The sequence below is a fragment of the Macaca nemestrina genome, chromosome 4 (genome assembly GCF_043159975.1).
Source record: "Macaca nemestrina isolate mMacNem1 chromosome 4, mMacNem.hap1, whole genome shotgun sequence".
Classification (NCBI taxonomy): domain Eukaryota; kingdom Metazoa; phylum Chordata; class Mammalia; order Primates; family Cercopithecidae; genus Macaca; species Macaca nemestrina.
Window position 1 is genome coordinate 63,967,569 of NC_092128.1, and position 21,241 is coordinate 63,988,809.

A 21,241-nucleotide genomic window follows, 5' to 3' on the forward strand; every position below is an offset into this window, starting at 1 on the left:
AGACTGTGCCTTTGTGGATGGGTCTTATCTTTGCCGTGCCCTAATGGTTTAACTTAAAGCATCATGAATGTAAGACTATGACTGTCAGTTGATGCTAAAATCATAAGGCTCATATACAGATCATGGCTAATAGTTACTAACTTGTGGTACATAGCAAGGTTTATACACACAAATCCCAGAATTCTTCTCCAATTATTATTATTTTTTTAACACTTATCTTTTAGCAATAATCTTTAGCATTAGCTCTAGAAGAATACTCTAAAAGAATAAAAGCAGGTCCAGCTCAACTCATCCCCATTCACCCATTAGGCTGCCTAAGATTTTAATTCTTTCTCCTTATAGACTGTACTTGACATCTTTTTAAAATAATTGGATTTCACATGTAAAGTTATTTGGGTCAGAGCGAAAAATAGATTATGATTATCTACTGGCTTGCAACCAGTAAAGATGGGAACACTGAGAGTGGACAGGAAAAAAAAGAGAGATGGGCCTATTTTAATAGGCTTTCCAAAAGGCAAATACACTGAAATAGGAAATTAGGATGTTTTAATTATGTATTCCAGCAAAAACTTTGAGGTTCATAACCAGCAATACACAAATAGACTGCTTTTTGAAGCCTATTAAACACAGACTAAGTCATTTCCCCCCATCTTCTGTAATGTTTCTTTTCTGTCCTGGATCACAAGTATTAATGCTTATGAGTAGCCTTGCAGGTGAACTGATACAAACTACGTTGTTGGTTCCCACACCCCCAACAGTGTTTCTTGTTAGCTATCAGAGTGACTGCTTGATTCACTATCATTTTAAAAGGCTGACAACTTTTCTGATTCACTATATTTATATTTCACTTATTAAACAGATATATAAAGCTTTAAAAGGACATAAGGACATCCCTAAAGGAGACACATTCAAGTATCTTTTTTCAGTGCAAGATTTTTAATGAAATGTTGGAAATGTTGCTTAATGTAATATATCTTGTCTTTCTATGGCATAAATAAACACATCTATGCGGGAAGAATCAAAAGACCTTGAAATTTACAGTGATGTTAAAAAAGCAAACCTTAGATTTGTGAGACAATAATACCAGGTTTTTCAGGGATAAAAATAGAAATTGTGTTAGCAACCTATCCCAGTGGCTTTATATCCTCATGAGAGAAACAGAGAATGAAAGCGTTATGAAATCTAGACCTGGAATTGCTAGAGTGCAACAAAATTCCCAATTCCCCCAACCAAAAAGAAACAGTCTAAACCATCCATATTTCTATGCATATTTTTCCTGGTTTCTAGGGAAACATACTTTTATACATAAGGCTGGCTGGGGAAATCTTTTTTTAGATCCCTTATTCCAATACAAATTTGCTGCTTCTAATTGTAAAAAGCACATTAAGATTAGTGGATCTTCAAATCATCTGACTTTCAGGTTTTTTTTTTTTTTCTTTTGGTATCTTAGGTTAATGCCCATGATTATTATTAATTGAATTGACCTGACACTGATCATTAACCACACTTAATACAGTTTTAAGAGACTAACTCAATAAGTAAATAGTATATAACTCTGAGGATTACTTAACCTAAAATGAGTGTCCAGTCTATAATAAAATGCTAATATATATGGCTATAATAGAAAAGAAGGCATGCACGAGTGTATGTGATTACATGTTCATATAAGTAAAAGAGAAAAATGATAATATTGTTCATGAACTGAGGAAAAGTTAGGTTGGAGTCAAGAGCTACAATGACAAACATGAGTTGTATTTTCCCACTCCCCTACTCGAACACATGCTTCAGAAACATGCAGAAATTTTGAGGAGGATTTTGGTCTTTCATGGGATGTGGATTGGGACAAGGAGGAGCTGAGGTAAAGATGTAGATCTTAAATTGCAAGGAGAGCTTAACTAACATCTTCCTTATTAGACACATAGGCTAAAACGTATTAGTGCTTTGTATTGTTTTATGTGTATTGTATTTGTATGATGAAGCTCCCAATGCTTGTTCCATATTTCAATCTGTATTTTGTGTATCTTTCTTTCTGTTTTTCAGCTAAAACATATCACCACATTTCTATCAGATACAGTGTTAAATGTTTGTGAAATTTCAAAATACCTTTAAATATTTTAGAACTAAATAAAATCTTCTGTTAAAAGTAAACTTATATGCCACACAGGATCATATAAGAGGAACTCAATCGGAAAACAATATCCTGCTCTTAAACTGTTAGCATTACCTAATTTACCGCATTATTTCAGAAGAACATAATCCCACTAAACCACAGCTATTGATAGAATCATATCAGTAGCTTATAATAGGGAAAAATAAACTTCACACAAAAGGCAACATTGACACTTAAGAAGTAGTATTACCTCCCAAAGTGGTAGATGATATAATTAACAACAGTTTTTAATACTGCTCTTAGTTTAGAGAGATAGTCATGTGACAGCATTAGTGGCAGTAAAAATGGTACTGTATATTCGGTGTTATAAAACTCAATTCTGGAATTAGGTCTAGGTGTAAATTACAGCTCTGCCACTAGATCTAGATAAGAAACTCTACAATGTACTTAATCTCTTTGGAATACTGTATATAAAATTGCTTCAGAGAAGTATTGTTTGGGCCTAATGGGAAAAAAGAAATGGGGTGTGTGTGTGTGTGTGTGTGTATGTGTGAAACCTACATACTTCTTAAGTATTAGTTTCCTTCCTTGTTATTTCCTCTGAAGGTTTTATTATAAATTTTTGTGTTTAGTCACTTTTTTATTCTCTGTAATTATAACTTTACAATGAATAAAATTATTCACAGGAACAAAGAATTGGGAAATATTAAAATGCCATCTATAGATACATATTATGTACTCCATAGTTTTGTATTATTATTATTATTATTATTATTATTATTATTAGTGATTGACTCTCACTCTGTTGCCCAGTCTGGAGTGCAGTTGTGCACTCTCAGCTCATTGCAACCTCTGCCTCCCCGGTTCAAGCAATTCTCTTGCCTCCGGAGTAGCTGGAATTACAGGTGTGCACCACCACGCCTGGCTAATTTTTGTATTTTTAGTAGAGACAGGCTTTCACCATATTAGCCAGGCTGGACTCCAACTCCTGACCTCTAGTTATCCACCCTCCTCGACCTCCCAAAGTGCTGGGATTACAGGCATGAGCTACCACTCCTGCCCTAAATATTTTAATTTATATGGAATAGTTAAATATAAATATCTGATTAATCAGACTGCACAGAAACTAACAAAAACATTTTAAATAATGACTAGGAGCCTCAAAATTATAGAAATAATACTAAACATTTGTTCTAAGAGTAAAATTTTAAATTAAGAAAATTTAGAAAGACAAATATGAACAACACTGCGTTTTTCCATACCTTTATTGTTCTATTTTCCACACCTTTATTGAGCAAAAGACCAGATCCCTGCGCCGTACGTAAGTCAGGATCTTGTTGGAGATTTGAATCAGTTCCAAACCCTCCATGGCTGTGTGTGTTCCATCACTGCAACAACGGCTTTCAGTCTCACCTACTAAGAGGTGGGAGAATCCTAACTCTTTCAATTTTCTTATCTCTCAGCCTTGGAAATAAGTTTCTTTCTGATTTATCTGACTATAACATGAAATTACGAAATGATATGATTAGAGAAAATAAAAGAGCTAGACCTGAACTTTGCTGGAGAAAACAGTCTATTATTTTAAATGAAAAAATGAATAAAAAGATGCAAACTGTATTTCAAAAACAACATTACATAGAAACTTAACCTAGGACAAGTCTTTTTGGGTAGTGAAGACAGACTTTGAAATAAGTGAATGAGAGTCTTGTTCCTAAGACAGGTTGTTTCCTAGATAAGAAAAGGACTGTATGCTCCCCTATACAGATTGTGTAGTTACCTCCTTTGATAATATGTTGAGGACTGCTCCTTTTATTTTTCCCTCTCCCAGAGTAACATTTGAAATCACTTTGAAATACTTATGACTACTCCTCTTTGTAGCAGTTTTTACACTTGACACTGTATCCTCTAGGTAGGCCTAATGAGGAAGATGACTCTTTTTCCCCATGGAAAGTGTAAGAGCTGGTGGGTCCAGAGCCCAAAGAAGAGAGCTGAGTTATTACTATTTGGCATTTATACAGAGTGCTTCCTCTGCAGAACGTGAGACACATCATAAGCTGTTAATTAATAGGCAGTATTCTTCAATACATCCCTGGAGATGGGAACTGCTGATGATGATCCTGACACCCTTGCTTCTACCCCGAGAAAAAAATAAGCCCCATCCACAGTAAAAATGGAGATAAAATACAAAGGACCAGTAGGAATAAATGTTTATATTCAGTCAGAAGAATTGTCTCTCTATTTTAGGGGATCACAGAGCTTTGGAGAAATGTTAGAGGTTTAAAAAAAAAGTGAAGAGAAACTATAAAGAGAGAAAACTATTTAAAGTCCTAAGAAAAGAGAAGGAAATAGGATGAAGAAAAAACAGTGAAACATCTGTGACATCATTCTTCTTACCTAAGGCCTCAGATGGGCTAGAGGCGCCAGAGTTCTTGCTCCCCCTTCTCCCCCCACCCCCAAGAGTGCCGGGTCCCAGGGGTGCAGGGGTTGGGAAAGGGGAGAGTGGTACAGCCCCTCTCATACTCCCTGGTGAATGGGTGTGTAGTGTGTGTGTGTGTGTGTGTGTGTTTAAACTATACATGTTCAACCTGAAATTTCCTCGCAATAATGGATCGTTAGAGAGAGTCTGTTTTTGTAGTTGGTTTGTTTTTTCTGCCTGCTTATATGTTTGTTTGCTCATTCTGTGTCAGGGTGTCTGTGAATGTGATGAGTGCTTGCGCTGTTCCTTCTCATTGCTTTTGGAGTGGTAGTGGTTTGTTGGGTTGCTGTTTTAAGGTTAAAACATTCATGTGAAACAGATAGAATTGCCTAAATTTTTAGCATTTGGGAAAATCTCAAGTGAGAAAAGCAGCCATACAGATGTTACAGCAGACTTTATTGGGGTAGGTTTAAAACGCTCACCTAAATCTTTTACATAAAAATACGATCACAGGCCAAGCGCGGTGGCTCAAGCCTGTAATCCCAGCACTTTGGGAGGCCGAGACAGGCGGATCACGAGGTCAGGAGATCGAGACCATCCTGGCTAACACGGTGAAACCCCCGTCTCTACTAAAAAAAATACAAAAAACTAGCCGGGCGAGGTGGCGGGCGCCTGTAGTCCCAGCTACTCGGGAGGCTGAGGCAGGAGAATGGCGTCAACCCAGGAGGCGGAGCTTGCAGTGAGCTGAGATCCGGCCACTGCACTCCAGCCTGGGCGACAGAGCGAGACTCCGTCTCAAAAACAACAACAACAACAAAAAAAAAATATGATCACAAAATGAATTTCAAGGGCTGACTTTTAAAAAGAAAATTCACATAACATGCAACCTGGTGGTTCAGTTGGAAAGTCAGAGGTGCACCTATTTGCATTACTTTTTTTCCAATATAGCGTTAGTAACTAGTGCTGAGCAAAAAAAATGTTAACTTACAGATGATGAGTAGAGGAATATGGGTTTACTTACAGAACTCCAGATTACCTGTGGCACTTGTTTCTGCTTTCATCCCTAGACACTTGGATCAAAGCAAACTATTCCCTATAGAATAGTCTCAACCTTTGGAATTCTCCCTAAAATGTTTCAGCATAATTTTTGTGGACTGGTTTTGTTGTCACAGTAGACTTAATCTGTGGTTTTCACATGAATCTAGATTAAGACACATCTTAGTAAAACATACAAATAAAGCCAGTTTTGCAGGAAAGATACAATATGCATGATGGTAGTTTCCAATTTCCATAAAAGTTTTATATTTCCTTAGAACTTAGAGATAAGGTAAAGAAAGTTAAGAATTTTTTTCAATGTGTCTTAGTTGTCTAAATGTAGAGCCAAACAACAATGTAGACTCTGGAAAATAATGCAGTAGAGTAGTAAAACTTGAAGTTAGTTTCATTAAATTAGACTGACAGTGATTAATTGAAACAACATTCAACAAATAGCATGAATGCCTACAACATTGTAGGCATTCAAGTGCCTGAAAAAATATAAAATTCTATGATTTATAAATACTGAATATATTGTATTGCTATTAACTAGAAAAATAAGATATTAAAATCTTTTATTCCTTAGATGCAATAATTAAAATGGATAAATTAACCAAAAAGTGATAAAGTAGAAAAAAAAGTTAGAAAACAAAACACAAATTATTTATTCCAGATTCTTTACATTGTAGCTGAAAATCTAATGCAAGAAACAAACTTGCACAATATCTATACTTTGCTCTTCACCGTGCTGACATTAAGTTGGCTGTTTCTTGTAACTTAGAGACATAGTTACCATTATAAATAACTCTTAGCTATGTTCTGAAGGAAAAAATAATAAGATAACATTTTGATCAGTTTTCCAGTATTTAATTAACCTCTTTTACAACACTTAACACTTGTGCAAAAGGAAAGAGACTTATCTTACTTCTAGTTGTTCCTCTGTAAAGTAAAAAGCAGTATGGTAGAGTATATGCCATGTGTTCGGGAAAAAAAAAAAAAAAAGATTTCAAAAACACATCCTTCATGTGTTTACATAACCATTTCAACAATTAAAAGGACTTAAAATAGGCAGGGTGCTGCAGCTCATACCTGTAATCCCAACACTTTGGGGGGCCAAGGTGGGCGGATCACAAGGTCGGGAGTTCGAGACCAGCCTGGCCAATATGGTGAAACTTCGTCTCTACTAAAAATAGAAAAAAATTAGCTGGGCATGGTGGAGGGTGCCTGTAGTCCCAGCTACTCAGGAGTTTGAGGCAGGAGAATCGCTTGAACCTGGGAGGCAGAAGTTGCAGTGAGCCGAGGCCACAGCACTGCACTCTAGCCTGGGCTACGGAGCGAGACTCTGTCTCAAAGAAAAAAAAAAAAAACTTAAAATATTATTTGCATAAAATGGTTCCTCAAGCAATGTTGTTTAAATAAATAAAATGCATATATTGGAGGAGACATTCTGTAAAGATAGAAATTTACTCCCACTTATTTGCTCAGATTCTCAGCTAAATTTGCTTGTTTTTTCATCATCTTGTATGAAAAGAAGGCCTATGTATACTGATATAACTACGATATATTTCCATATCTATAGAGGTGTTGGGGTGTGGGATCTACAAAATAAAGAATGAAACAGTGAATTAATATCCTCTTAGCATATGTCTATCTCCGAGAGCATCCTCTCGGTCATGAATGACTGTATGGTGAAAATGTTCAGTGAGTGAAATAAACATACAACCTCCAATTTCCATGAAAGTTATTGATTTATTGATTTTCAAAACACATGGTCAATGTTGGCATTTGATTTGCCTTTGTGGAGCTCATTCTGCCTGGACTTTGTTTTGCCAAGTCACCCTCATTATCACCTTTCTCCTATGTTAGGTAACTGTAAAATTCCAAATGAACAGCTAAGCAGCCTGGTGTTGAGGTAACATCTTTTTAGAGTTGAAGTCCTCGTGTTACACTGGTTTGTTATTCCAGTGAGATTTCACATTTGTTAAAATATACTTTGAAATGTAGTGGTAAGAGAGACCCTCCCCTGCCCTCAGTTGCTCACACCTTCTAGTGTCAGTTCCCTGCGGGACTTGGAACAAAACTGAGCACTCTGGCAAAGCTAAAAATAATCAGTCCATTAGTATCAAGTTGCTTTCCTGAATATAGCAAGGTGTTCTTTCTACCTCCCCATCCCCAGCCATCCTCCCACACTCTACCTGACCTCACCCTAAGATGTATTATGTTCAGAATACAATGGGAACTTCCCTGACTTACTGTTTTCACCCCAAGGATTAGTCATAAAACATAATCGCATATAAAATTACGCACAAAACTTTTTGCAACTTTGTAATGTTATTTTACTAAATTCATACTTCATAAATGTAGATCTTGGTGAAAATAAAACCATGATATAAAAAATATAATAAATTGGAATATGTTGTCATGAAATTTTGTTTCTTTCCAATAATGTATAATTATTATTTTATGTGGTCTTTGTGAAACACCCAAAAGAGAAAATATAGATTTTATAGACTACAAAGAATTATTTTAAAAGGTAATATTTCAATATAATTAGTTAGGTTTATGGCACAATAATATTAAAAAAAATCTAAAATGTTATGCTTAAAGAAAGGAATTTCATTTATTCTTTTTCTCAGTTATAATTTGACATTAGTTAGAAAATATCAGTCTCTATTCTTAAAATTATTAGCTACTTCCACATGCCTGGAATTAACAATAATTAAAACCTTTTAGCAATAGCTATAGAAAATATTATTTTTTAAAATAAATTTTCTAAGTTAAATAGGAATGATATGATATGCCTGTGATTATCAACCTTATATAAAATCATACTTATAAAAGCATACTCTAGTCCTTCTCCTGTCAAATATATACTAACGTAGTCCTCAAAATAATTTCCCAATTTCTTATCTTTCTTTGGACATCTGGAAAATACATTAGTAACTATTAAAAAAAATTAGGTCAAGTGTTCTTTTTCAAAATATAATTTTTACAGCTATCCACAGAACAACAAAAACATTCTACTAAGATTATTTTTCATGGTAAAAAAAATGCATCGAGTAGGGTCTGCTTTGGGGGATTGTAAGGGGAGAAACCTGGGGTGCTTTAAGGTTAATGGACAGTGATTAAGGTTAATGGCTAAGTGCTTAAGGTTAAGTGCTATATTTACATAGCTGTCAATTCCTTAAAAAAAAGTCTTTATGTCTATCAATCAGTTCTAGCTAATAGCCAATTAAACAGCAAATGGGGGATAGAGACGTAGGTAAAGACCCTTTAACCTGCATTTATAGGGTGGAATGGTCAACTTTCAATCAAGAAGTACTTATTGAACACCTATTTTGTCATGGCTGTGTTGCACACAAAAACGTAGACATCATGGCCCCTGTGTTAAAAATGCTTAGTATCTAGCAGGGAATAGAACTAGGTATGGAAATACATCAGCATGGGCAGCTATCAAATAAACGACACAGATGAGACATGCTATAGAATTCAGAGGAGGTAAAGATACTATGTAGCTCAAGATTTCAGAAAATCAGGAAGGATATTTAAAATAAGCCTTAAAATTAATGTTTATCAAAGAGCTATATTTTATTCTTAAAAAAAATTACAATCCCAAATAATGTGAACATATGTCAATGACATGATGCGCCATACATACTGCTCTGCATTAAGATGACTTCAACAATTTAACAACAATACTAATAAATAGGAAGCTCAATAGTTAGGAATATACATATGTTCCTCTTTTTCACACACAAAATCTCAAGATCAATTTAAAGCAGCAGCAACAACAAAACAACACAGATAGCCAAAGCAAAGCTAGGTTAGTGCATTAACTGTGAATCCAATGCAAACATTTTTAAGCGAGGCAAACCAGAAAAGTTTAGGATAATATAAGGTCTAAAGTATCCACCAGTTGTTTAAGGCAAACTGCATCATGAACCCTTAAATGACAACATGATTAATTAGATAAAGAAGTTTACTAAAACAAGATTAATGTTCATTTCTACAAAAAACACTGAGAACAGTGCTTCATAGATAGAACGGCCTCACTTTTACTCAATTACCAACATTCAGGCAGGGCTCTGGGGTTTTTGTTTGCCTGTTTGTTTTTTATTTTAACATCTTTCACTCTCCCTGAATTTCCAACTGCAAGATTAGATTTTGACTGCAGAAGGAAGGTATACTAGAAATGGAGAATGCGAAGATAAGGGACTGAAGACAAACACCTGGAATGAAGCAGAAGGTGAAAAATAGTAACACAAAAACATTAAAAGTAAATTTTAAAACTGCTCGTAGGGAATCTTTCTTCAAAATGTTAGAGCCTGAGCATAAAACAGACAGAGATAAATGAGTACCAGAGATTCATAGCAAATTTTAATACATCCCGATCTCCTGACAGCCAGAATGCTGTCCAGGTAGCAGTGCCCAGGGTCAGAGTCAGCCTGGGCAGAAGATTAGAGCTCCAAGGCAAGACTGAAGGGCCCCTCAGCTCCTTGGACTGAAATTCATCTCCTTTTGAGTTTTTCTGAAACTGAATAATTACCTGTTTTTGAATTCGAAGTGTCCTCTTTTTAAAATATAATTACCCCCAAAGTGTTAGAACTTTATCAATTCAAGGTTGTCCCATCAAACTGTATTTTTCAACATACTGTGTCTATGTTTAATTATCTTTGCTCCCATAATGTAGCAGTGAATATGAAATAGGATGAGTGTTTTGACTTAGGAATTAGTGGGAAAGAGCATAGAAATACCAAAAAAAGTAATAATAAAGACTTTAATAGCATGGAGCTTTATGAATTGGAAACACTGATGTTGGTAGAAGTTCAGTATTGGGAAAAATCTAAAGTCAGTAAGAAGCCTATGGCATGAGGGTGACTGTTTTGAAAGAAAGGTAGAGAAGTTACCCTGATTTTGGAAAAGTGTGAAGATAGATAGAGTGTCAAAAATAAAGCTCATGACACTTGAAATTTGCTAAGGAGCAATCCTGTTATTTGTATTTTCTAGCTCCAAAGGCTTCTAAGTAAAGAAAGATACAACCTAATGGTGGAGTTGATCAATGAAAAGATACGAGGGCAAATCGAAATCTTCAGGGATCCACTGGTCTTTCAAATATTGACTACCCCCACCTTTTGCATGCGTCTCATTATTAATGGCTTCTGCTGCACAGGGTGGACCAAACCTAATTAAAAATGAATATTATTTCAAAGCTCTTTTGGGGTAACTCTGAAATGTTCTCCTAAAGGAAATAAATCCAAAAACTCTTTAAGTATATTATCCATCTAAATTGAAAGAGCCAGCTACAACTGATGTTGAAATCCAATATCTGTTAAATAAGAAATGCAGTGTTTAATAGAAAAAAGATCTAGCATAAACTTCATGTATCTGATATTTCCCCAAAATTTATGTCTTTGATTTCTAAAGGAATATGAAATAATTGCAATACTTTTTTTATTTAAGTAATGCTAAATATGATTTCCTACGTTTTTCTTATTACACATAATTCAAGATAAATTAAGTTCACTCTTTTCAGCTAATTACATTGCACTATCTCCATTTTATTATACTGTCTATAGCTTGACAGAATAAAATGTTACCTTTAATAGAAAAAACGCAAATTATTATCTATTTAAAGTCGAAGAAATGAATTTTAATTATTTAATTCATGATAAGCACTGAAAAGAAGACAGCAAAGTTAACTAAAATAATCAATGCCCTCATTTTTCAATATTCAAGTAATGAGGACATTTAATTACTCAAGAGTAGTTTATTAATTTAGTCATGATTGACTGTAAGTCATTAAAAAGCATCATAAAAGTAAGATCGGTTTAAATTAGTACATATCTTTTTAGGAGTAATATAGCTTCTATCTAAAGTTTATTTTTAAAAGCTTGTTTTATGTCTTAATGTTGATTGATGTTAACTTATACATGAAATTATATATATAGGCATTTGAAAAATTAGGCATAAAATCAAACTCATCTATTTCAAACTTCTCATTTTACAAGTGAAAATATTGAGGTAGTGTTATTAATAATGTAAGAAGTGTGTAAGTGCTATTAATGTTACTTGTCCAAGCTCATGTTTATTTTGACTTTACTACAGTAGAATCCCTAAACTTTTGATTAATTCTCTATTTATCATAAAACAATGTACATATAAATGCTTATGTATTTTATAATTATTGTATATCTAATATCTATTCCTAAACAGTAAATTAGTAGACTCAATTTTATTCAACATATATTTAGTATTCATTAATGAAGTATTATTCTTTTGAATTTTTAGTGGTGCTTTTAAAATCTAATAAATAGCATTAGCAATAACATAGTAAAAGCACCGAAAATGTTTTGAGACTGTTCAACCCGGGGCCCTTCCTAAAAAAACAGTTGGAGTAGGTCTTTAAACACTGATGATCATAGCTATAGGAGTTTACCAGGTGTTATTTGTCCATTACACTGCTTCCCTATAGAACAGCCCGAGTACCGGCCACATTCACATTTTTCCCTTAAGGCATGCCTACCTCATGTGTGGCCTATATATGGCATTATTGTTGTGGCCACAACTGCTGTTAGATGGCTGGCTCCTGTTATAGCCTCTTCCCACTGTTAAAGGTGGTGCTGCATACTAGTATCCTGAGTTTTGGTAGAAAATCTATGCTTTTCTTAGGTGAAACCTTATTTATTTCAAAAAGTTACATGATAGACTCAAAATTCTAGTTTTCTTTCTTTCTTTTTTTTTTTTTTTGGAGTGTAGTCTCAAACTTTCTTAGTCTAGTCTCATCTGAAAGATGCAAAATACCCTTGGAATGTTTAATTAACAAATCTAAATCTCTTTCAGCCCTTTGAAATGTTTACTTGTAGGTGTAGTTTTTAAAGTTTACAGAAGAGGCAGACATACATAGAATGTTTTGGAAGCAAATCAAAACTATAAATAATGAGAGCCCTACGTGCAATAACTATAACCATAAACTAAAGCACAGGATTGCATTTGTAGACATAATGGGAATAGGCCATGCTAGTCCTTAAAAATAATTTTCTCAAACTCCATGTTAACTACCTGTGGATAAAGAGCTAACAATAAAATTTTCACTTCGTGATAATTTGACCTTTTGTTAACTATCTAGTTCCATTCCCCTTGAAAACAATAAAAATTAGAATGTCAACCACATTGCTAGGAAAATAGGCCTACAGGAAAAATGACCCTTAACTCCAACAACGAATCAGGACTAAGACAATTCTAAATACCTGATAGTAACCCTAATGTTGGGTATCCCTGAATATGGTGATGATTTTTGCTGGGCAGGCCCTTTGCAGGAATCCTAGAAGCTGTGTCTCTCTTGTTATAAAAGGTATCAGTTTTTATAGAGAAAGAGGCTTTCAAGCCAGGAATTTCCCTCACTTGCCCCATTTTGACCTTGCCTGCTAGCACCTGAGTTGTTGGACTACTTAAGGACTGCCTGCATTGTTGCCCCAATGGTGCTTTGCTGGTGGTCCATAGTTCATTCTTATTCTATCTTTTGAGTAGGGTAGCATCAGATGTAGCCAATGGTAGTCTTGTGAGTAGGTGTTAATGAAAGTTTTCAAAGACTTTGAGTGGGGAATATACAACTCATATCATACTAATTAAAAAAAAAAAAAATCTGGGCCAGGCACGATAGCTCATGCCTGTAATCCCAGCACTTCGAGAGGCTGAGGTAGGCAGATGACCTGAGGTCAGGAGTTCAAGACCAGCCTGGCTAACACAGTGAAACCTCATTTCTACTAAAAATACAAATAATCACCAAGGTGTGGTGGTGGGCACCTGTAATCCCAGCTACTCGGGAGGCTGAGGCAGGAGAATCGCTTGAACCCGGGAGGCAGAGGTTGCAGTGAGCTGAGATTGTGCCACTGCGCTCCAGCTTGGGCAAAAAGAGCGAAACTCTGTTTTAAATAAATAAATAAATAAATAAATAAATAAGAAAAAGAAAGAAAATCTGGGTTTTGTCGCAGTCAAAAAGGAAAGTTCACAATTTCCAAAATGGACTACTTTAAACAAAACAAAACAAAACAAAAAGAACAAAAAACAGTGCTGGTAATAATACAGTACTAAAAATATTATAATCTACCTAGAAGACCATTGTGTAAGGCTGTGGGTAGCTTTAGCACAGTTTAAAGTTACACATTAAATAATAAAAAAGAAGTGTTCCTATAGCAGCAGAGAATAGCAAGTGGTTAACCTAAATGTTCAAGACATTAAAAGTCTGAAAAAAACAGGAAACAAATATTTTAAATGCATACATTTTTCTTGTTGGTGCATACAAAAATTTGTGATGAGAGCTTTTTAAATTATAGACTATAGTTATTTAAACAAAATAAAAATTCTTTTTAATTTAACAAACCTATCACTGTGGAATATCTAATAGGAATGCTGCCAAGTAGAGTGTTTTACTTATGTATGCACATATTCACTTGTTCACTTTCACACACACACACAGAGCAAGTTTTTATCACATTGTAACACTGAAATTAATAAACATACCTTAACACAGGATGTAAAGATTTTATGTAAAAATATAGCATTTACAACTGGTGACATCTTCTTTAGCATTATATCCTCATAAAAGTAAGTAGAATACATTCCAAAGAATGGCATTACTAGTTTCTTGAATCAAAATATGATGGCAATACTGACGCTCTTAAGACACTTATGACTCATACAAATAAAGTTTGTATGCTCATCCTTAAGGATCATAATGTATTGAAGTAGTACAAGTCTCTAAATTCCAGTCCAAAGGAATGGAACTATAATACAAACAGTTTCTATTGCAACCTGCACTGCATGTGGGCATCTTGGCATGTTTGTACACATTTACTGCCTTTATAATTGGATTAGTCATCTGAATAGATTTCTGTGTACTTAATCTTCCTTAGAAATTCAAGAAAATAGAACACATTGCTCATCTGTAAAATGGAAATGACAAATCTACCTTTATTCATTAATATAAAGATTACATAAGATAGTGTAAGTCACACGACACACAGTAGTTACTGCAGTAATGTTCCTTTTCCAAATTTAACATATTTTTAATATTTTAAATAAAATTTAAATGTTTGCACATAAACTAACATTACTAAAATTTTCATGTATAAAGTAAATATTTGGCCACAGTATTGGATGTGATAAAATATACTTTTATCATTATTTAAGAAGTGAAAAAAATCAAAGTTTTTTTGGTACTATTTCATGAGGTAGCTGAGAACAAACATGAAAATACATGTTAATATTTTATGTTTTTTTTTTTTTTTTTTAAAAAGGGTCTTACTCTGTCACCCAGGCTGAGTGCAGTGGGGCGATCATGGTTGATTACAGCGTCAACCTCCTGGGGTCAAGTAATTCTCCTGCCTCAGCCTTCTGAGTAGCTGGGACTACAGGCACTCACCACCCCTAATATTTGTATTTGCTTTTTGTAGAGGTGAGATTTCGCCATGTTGCCCAGGCTAGTCATGAACTCCTGGGCTCTAGCAATCCTCCTACCTAGGCCTCCAAATGTGCTGACACTGCAAGTGTGATTTACTGCTCTCGCTTTATGTGAATTTCAGACATCCTTACCAGTACTAACAATTTTCTCTTCTTTACCATGCTTCAAGCCAATATTAGCTGTGATTGAATGAGTAAACCGAACTTAATTCAAAGGTTCAGTATTGTAGGGCTTACTTTCAAGTAATAAAGATTTGGGGCTCCCATTGTTAACTTTGTTTCATTTCTGAAATTGTAGAAAACTGGGATAGAGAAGAGGCTCATTTAGAAATAGTATTAATCAAATATGAGTCTTTCATGAAGTTTACAAATTGGGAAAAGGTTTGATAAGTGTTTTCTTGGCCAGAGAAAGAAATTTTGATTCCTTCGTGAAATGGAAATTAGACTCAGAAAAATGTTTAATGATTAAATATCATTACAACATATTTTAATCTAAAGAGTAAAATAGGCATTATGATGTATATGACATAAAACAAATTACAGGCCGGGCACAGTGGCTCACGCCTGTAATCCCAGCACTTTGGGAGGCTGAGACAGGCAGATCAAGAGGTCAGAAGATCAAGACCATCCTGACCAACATGGTGAAACTCTGTCTCTATTAAAAATACAAAAATACAAAAATTAGCTGGGTGTGGTGGCAGGTGCCTGCAATCTCAGCTACTAGGGAGGCTGAGGAAAGAGAATCACTTGAACCAGGGAGTTTCAGGTTGCAGTGACCCGAGATTGTGCTATTGCATTCCAACCTGGCGACAGAGCAAGATTCTGCATCAAAAAAACAAAAACAAATACAAAAAAACAAATTACATCAAACATTTATTCTTATACTACAGCTAAAATATTTTACAAGTCTACCAAGCATATTACATGAAACATCATATATATGGCTTGTGCATGCTCCTGTGTTCTGTTCTATCTTATAATAACTTCTTAGAATTTCCTATAGTACTTTACAAATGGTTTTGCAAAGTTTATTCACAAGTATTCACACAAATGTTGCATGATGGATATTCTGTACATTTTGAAAACAAGGTAGTGATTGCCACAAAGAAGACCCAAGCCCCAGTATTTTTACTTAATGCTCACTATTCTCTTTCTAGAGAATTTTGGATTTGTGAATTAGCCAAGTATAATTATAAACACAGAAATGTATCACATAGTTAACAGCATTTAATTTATTTCAGGAAAATAAATTTCAGAGTGACCAAAAATATTATTTATCAGAAAAACACGATTATGTAGCATGTAAAATTCAAGCATATTAGTGCATCTCACTAGAAAAAATAAGGTTAAATCTTCAAGCTTTTAATAGAAGTACAGATAGGATACTAATGATTCTTCTCTGTCTCTTCCATACAAATTTGAAACGCACAATATTAAGTAATAAAACAAAAGTGAAGTTACTACTAATTAGATGCCTCTTTGATTTCTTGCTTTAGACATACCTGCAGCTAACTTCTACTGTGAACATATAGCAATGATAATAATAACAATGTATACCCACGTTTTAAAAAAGGGTATTTTAATGGGCCTCAAATGAAAAGAAATATTTAATATTAAGCAGGGCTAGAAATGAAAAACTATTAGATTTTGGCTGCCTGCAAATCCAGACCCAGGTGGCCAGGAGTCTGACTCACGTAGGGAAACTGGGACCAAGCCCCCCCCCCACCTCGCCCCGCCCCATGCAAAGGGAAAATCATGAATTGGGTTGATTGTTGTGACTGCTGGCTGGGACTTCAGGGTGTTTGAAACTGTGGAAGTGAGCAGAGATAGCTAGCACCCAGATCTGGATAGAAGTGTCCACCAGCAATGTCTAGGTCTGCAGTGTTCCCAATATTTCCCTGGAACATGAGCCAGAAGCAATTAGATTAAGAATTAATTCCAGACTGGTTCCCTGGTGAAAGGCTTGTAATGTCAAGTAAGAACAGAAAGAGGGAGAGAAACACTTTTCCACTTAAGATGAACGTACAAATAAAAATAAAGTAGTTACTGGATAATTCAAAAAGGATTTATGAGGATAAGATTAACTTCAAGAAATTAACCTGTGGATCTCCTGATTAATGATAGTGATAGAGGAAGTCTTTGACCACTGCTTTCAAGTAATCATCAATCCTCAAGGTATTTAGAGCTTTCAGATCCTGTCACCACAGATTAATTTTTCCAGGATCTTGAGATTAGTTTTTAAAAACTGTTTTTTACTCTTTAAAAAAATAAGAATAGTCTATGACTTTATAAATGCTGTTCATATTTAGATATCTTTTATGCAAACCAAAGGAAAAATGAGAATTAAAAGAACATTTATTTCTACCTACTCTTGTAGAAAATGAGTTGGGGTTGCTCACGTTTGAAGGAATTTCCCCATGTTCATTCCATTTGCCTTGCATGAGAGTCTGCTTGTGTTTGTAAAAGTAAACTATGTATTGGTTTAATAATTATAATAATATGGACTGTTAAAAATAAAATAAAATATCTCTTTAAAATGAATATCCTGTGTTTATATGGGAAAGGATAAACCCATAATATTGAAAATATAAGATATAAGGCTTTTTGTCAAAAATATTTTGTTTTTATTATCTTCACTAAGAATCTCAATCATAATGATGAATGTCTGTCTTGAGAAGAATGTTTTCCACTAGATAGACATACCACATATGTGTTATAGGAAATTATATTTTAAATGAAATATTACAAAGAGGTGTTTTCCAGGCTATGTTTTTTAGAAGTCTACCAAGCATGTATATATGTGTGTGTATACACACACACACACACACATATGCACCAACGGTGTGTATATTTATATACACATACACATACACATGCATATATATATTCATACTCCCCACAGATAAGGAGAAAATTCAATTGGCATTCTATCTTTCAAAAAACAAATATCCAGATAGTCCTATTGAATAACTGAGGCCTAAAAGTCTTTGAAAGTGTTTGACAGCTCTTTTTTTTTTCACTGCCTTGAAGGTGGGAATGTGTTTAGGTGACTCTCATTGAAAGACTATTGTGATTAGAGTGATCTCTGTTTGTCAGTCAGCCAGACATCACTGGGTTGGAAATACCCTGAGGAGACAAACTTCCCAGAGGCCCACTATTAACAGGTGTGGACATGTGAAATGAGTGAGAGTTGAAGGGTCAGCTCTTCCTCACATGTCAGAAATATAACTGCAACTCCTTCTTTACCTATAATAAAACCTCTGAAAATAGTGGGGTAAAGTACTGAGAAATGTAACCTGAAGTGAGATCATACTGACTGATTGACAACCAACTACTTACGCTTTATTTGATTGGGCATTCCATCAATTTCATTCTGTACCTTCTTTCTAAATTCAAGTAGTCCAGATAAGATGGTCAGAGATAAAGCCAACTTTCCACTAATAATGAAGTCACCCATTAGAGAGGTAGTAGATTCCGGTGGTTGGGGTAGCATCTTCCCTCAAGCAAAGTTAATTTGAACCCACGTTACACTATTTACTACCTGTATGAGTTTGTTCTCACACTGCTATGAAGAAATACCCGAGACAGGATAATTTAAAAAAGAAAAGAGGTTTAATTGACTCACAGTTCCACTTGGCTTAGGAGGCCTCAGGAAGCTTACAATCATGGCAGAAAGCACCTTTTTAAAGGGTGGCAGGAGACAGAATGAGTGCTGAGCAAAGAAGGAAGCCTCTCATCAAACCATCAGATCTCGTGAGAACTCACTCACTATCAGGAGAGCAGCCTGAGGGAAACCACCCCCATGATTCAATTATCTCCACCTGGTACTGCCCTTGACACATGGGGATTATTACAATTCGTGGTGAGACTTAGGTAGGGACACAGAGCCAAACCATATCACTATCTGCATGACACTAAGCAAGTCCCTTAACCAATCCATTTTCGCATTCGTAAATGGGAATAGGAACGCTGCCTACTTCATTGGACTATAAGAACTAAATAAATCACGGCATGTTTAGGACAGTTTCGAGGAATTTATTTGTGAGAGCCCCATTAATGTTATGCATTAGAACTCTGGAAGTAGTTGGCTTCCAATTCAGAGCAAAAAAATGGAATTTTGAATAATAGAGTACTGGGAAGACGTAGCTAGCTGTGGCCATTGACAAAATGTGACACATCCGGGAAGCACTGTGCCCATTTTACAGAGGTACTAGATTTTTCTCTTCCTTGAGTGGCTGTTGAAAACTCCTCTTGTGTGATGTTGGCATTCAAAATTGAACTCCTTTTTTCTACACTTTCAATCTTGATATCTAATATAATTCCTTCACTATAAGTGAACATGAAGTTATTAAGTTCTATATGTGTTGACATGTGGTTAAAAAAGAAAATTTATTACAAAGAGAATATCCCTTAGAATAAGTTGATATATCCTATGTCTTCTAATGATTTTCCTCTAAGCATATAGCAATTTTCATATGTGATAAATATAGTATATATACTTATATTATTTGTATTCTTTAATTACTTATATTGCAATCTTATTTGAAAACATGTATAGATAAATCTACAGGGATACAAAATGAATAATACATGAAAAAATTTTTTTAAATATATAAGGACCACTTGATTTATTCATTTCCTTAACTTTATGTGATATTTATTAACAAATTATAATTCCAGTAAAAAGGAATCATTTAAAAAATATAAGTTGGATATAACCACAATGTTTTTCCAGCAAAAAAAAAAACCCTTTAACTTGAAAGACTGTAACACCACCACCACCATTATAAATTTGATCCTTTGAGATTGTCACTAGGCTTAAAATTATTCTCTTCATCCTCACTCAGCTATATTCATCAATGATTTTTCGCCATTAGTGAAAAACCACTATCTTCATGAGTTACTTGTGTATATTCACTTGCTAGCACATTTAAGCATAATAAACTTAGGTTAAAAAATCAAACCTTTTCCCCACTCTACCTTTATCCCTACAGAGCCTTTTAAAAGTTCATTAAATTAACTGAAACTTAAGCAAAGTTTATATATTCCATTTGGATAAAGAGTAAAATTTTCATTCACCAATTATTAGCTCGATTGATTTTTTTCACTTAGTTGTTATTTTTTCTTTACTAAACCAAATATACTGTTGTGTTGCTATCATATGAAAGCAACCACAATGCATTAAAAATGTGCAATATAATACTACTTGATTTTTATTACACTTTGAAAGGCAAATGGAGTAAATCAAGAAAAAACAAATCTAAATGCCGTGCTGAAGTGAGGTCCAGCCTTTGAAACCAGCTTCCTATTAATCACAGGGCTGACCTTTTCATTAAGGGGCACTTGTTGAAGTCATTGACACGGTTACGGCATTCATATGTGTGAACTGTACTCTATGGCATTCATGTGCTGGGGAAGGCATAGTGAAATTAGAATCTCTCCCTGTAGGGGGTAGACATTGACCGCTATTCAATGCCAACGATTGTCGGTTAAAGTATTTCATGAAGAATGACTGTGAAACTCCGTTTACTCCTCCATCAGTAATGTCAAATGCAATTCTTAAAGAAATATATTTAACTAGAAACAATTAATTAAACCTCTCATAGCAGCAACTTTATCCAAGCTAAATCATTTCTGAATATACACAAAGGAGTCATCAGGATTCTACCGTCATGGCTTTTAAATCATCATTTTTAATGATGTCCATCTATAATAGTTAGAAAATAAAAACAAAACATTAGCCGATGGGGAATTATGTAAACAGTGCAATACTGTTTTGTCTAATTTTGCCTGTCTATCTACTCTACATATGTACATTGCCTTTTGAGATGACAATGTCTTCCAGACTAATTTTTCAAATTAATAATGGTTAAATTTTAAAAAATCAACTCAAAGGACTATTAATAGATAAGAAGTGTGGACAGTTTTTGTTGCATTTTCTTTAATCTGATCAGCTTTGTGTAATGTTTGATGGATTAATTTAGAAATAATAACTGGAATCTTTGGTAGGGCATATGTTTATTTCTTACATGAAGCATCATACATTTGAGCAGCAAACACATTCTTTTACATTGGCTGACATTCCACCTGAAAGTCCACCACAGTTAGCCTGTTAACACAATTCAGAATATATGGTATGGTAGTAAAAAGATTCCCCATAGTCAAGTAAAAATCAGAGTAGGGGGCTCAAGGAACAAGTCTGTACCAAGATCAAATCTGAA

General features: G+C 34.6%; 1 protein-coding gene across 1 annotated transcript in view; it reads right to left on the reverse strand.

Annotated features, from left to right (window-relative positions):
* LOC105475417 (semaphorin 3A) overlaps positions 1–21,241 on the reverse strand; it is a 539,208-nt gene that overhangs the window by 516,848 nt on the left and 1,119 nt on the right. The gene's annotated exons all lie outside the window — the stretch shown is intronic.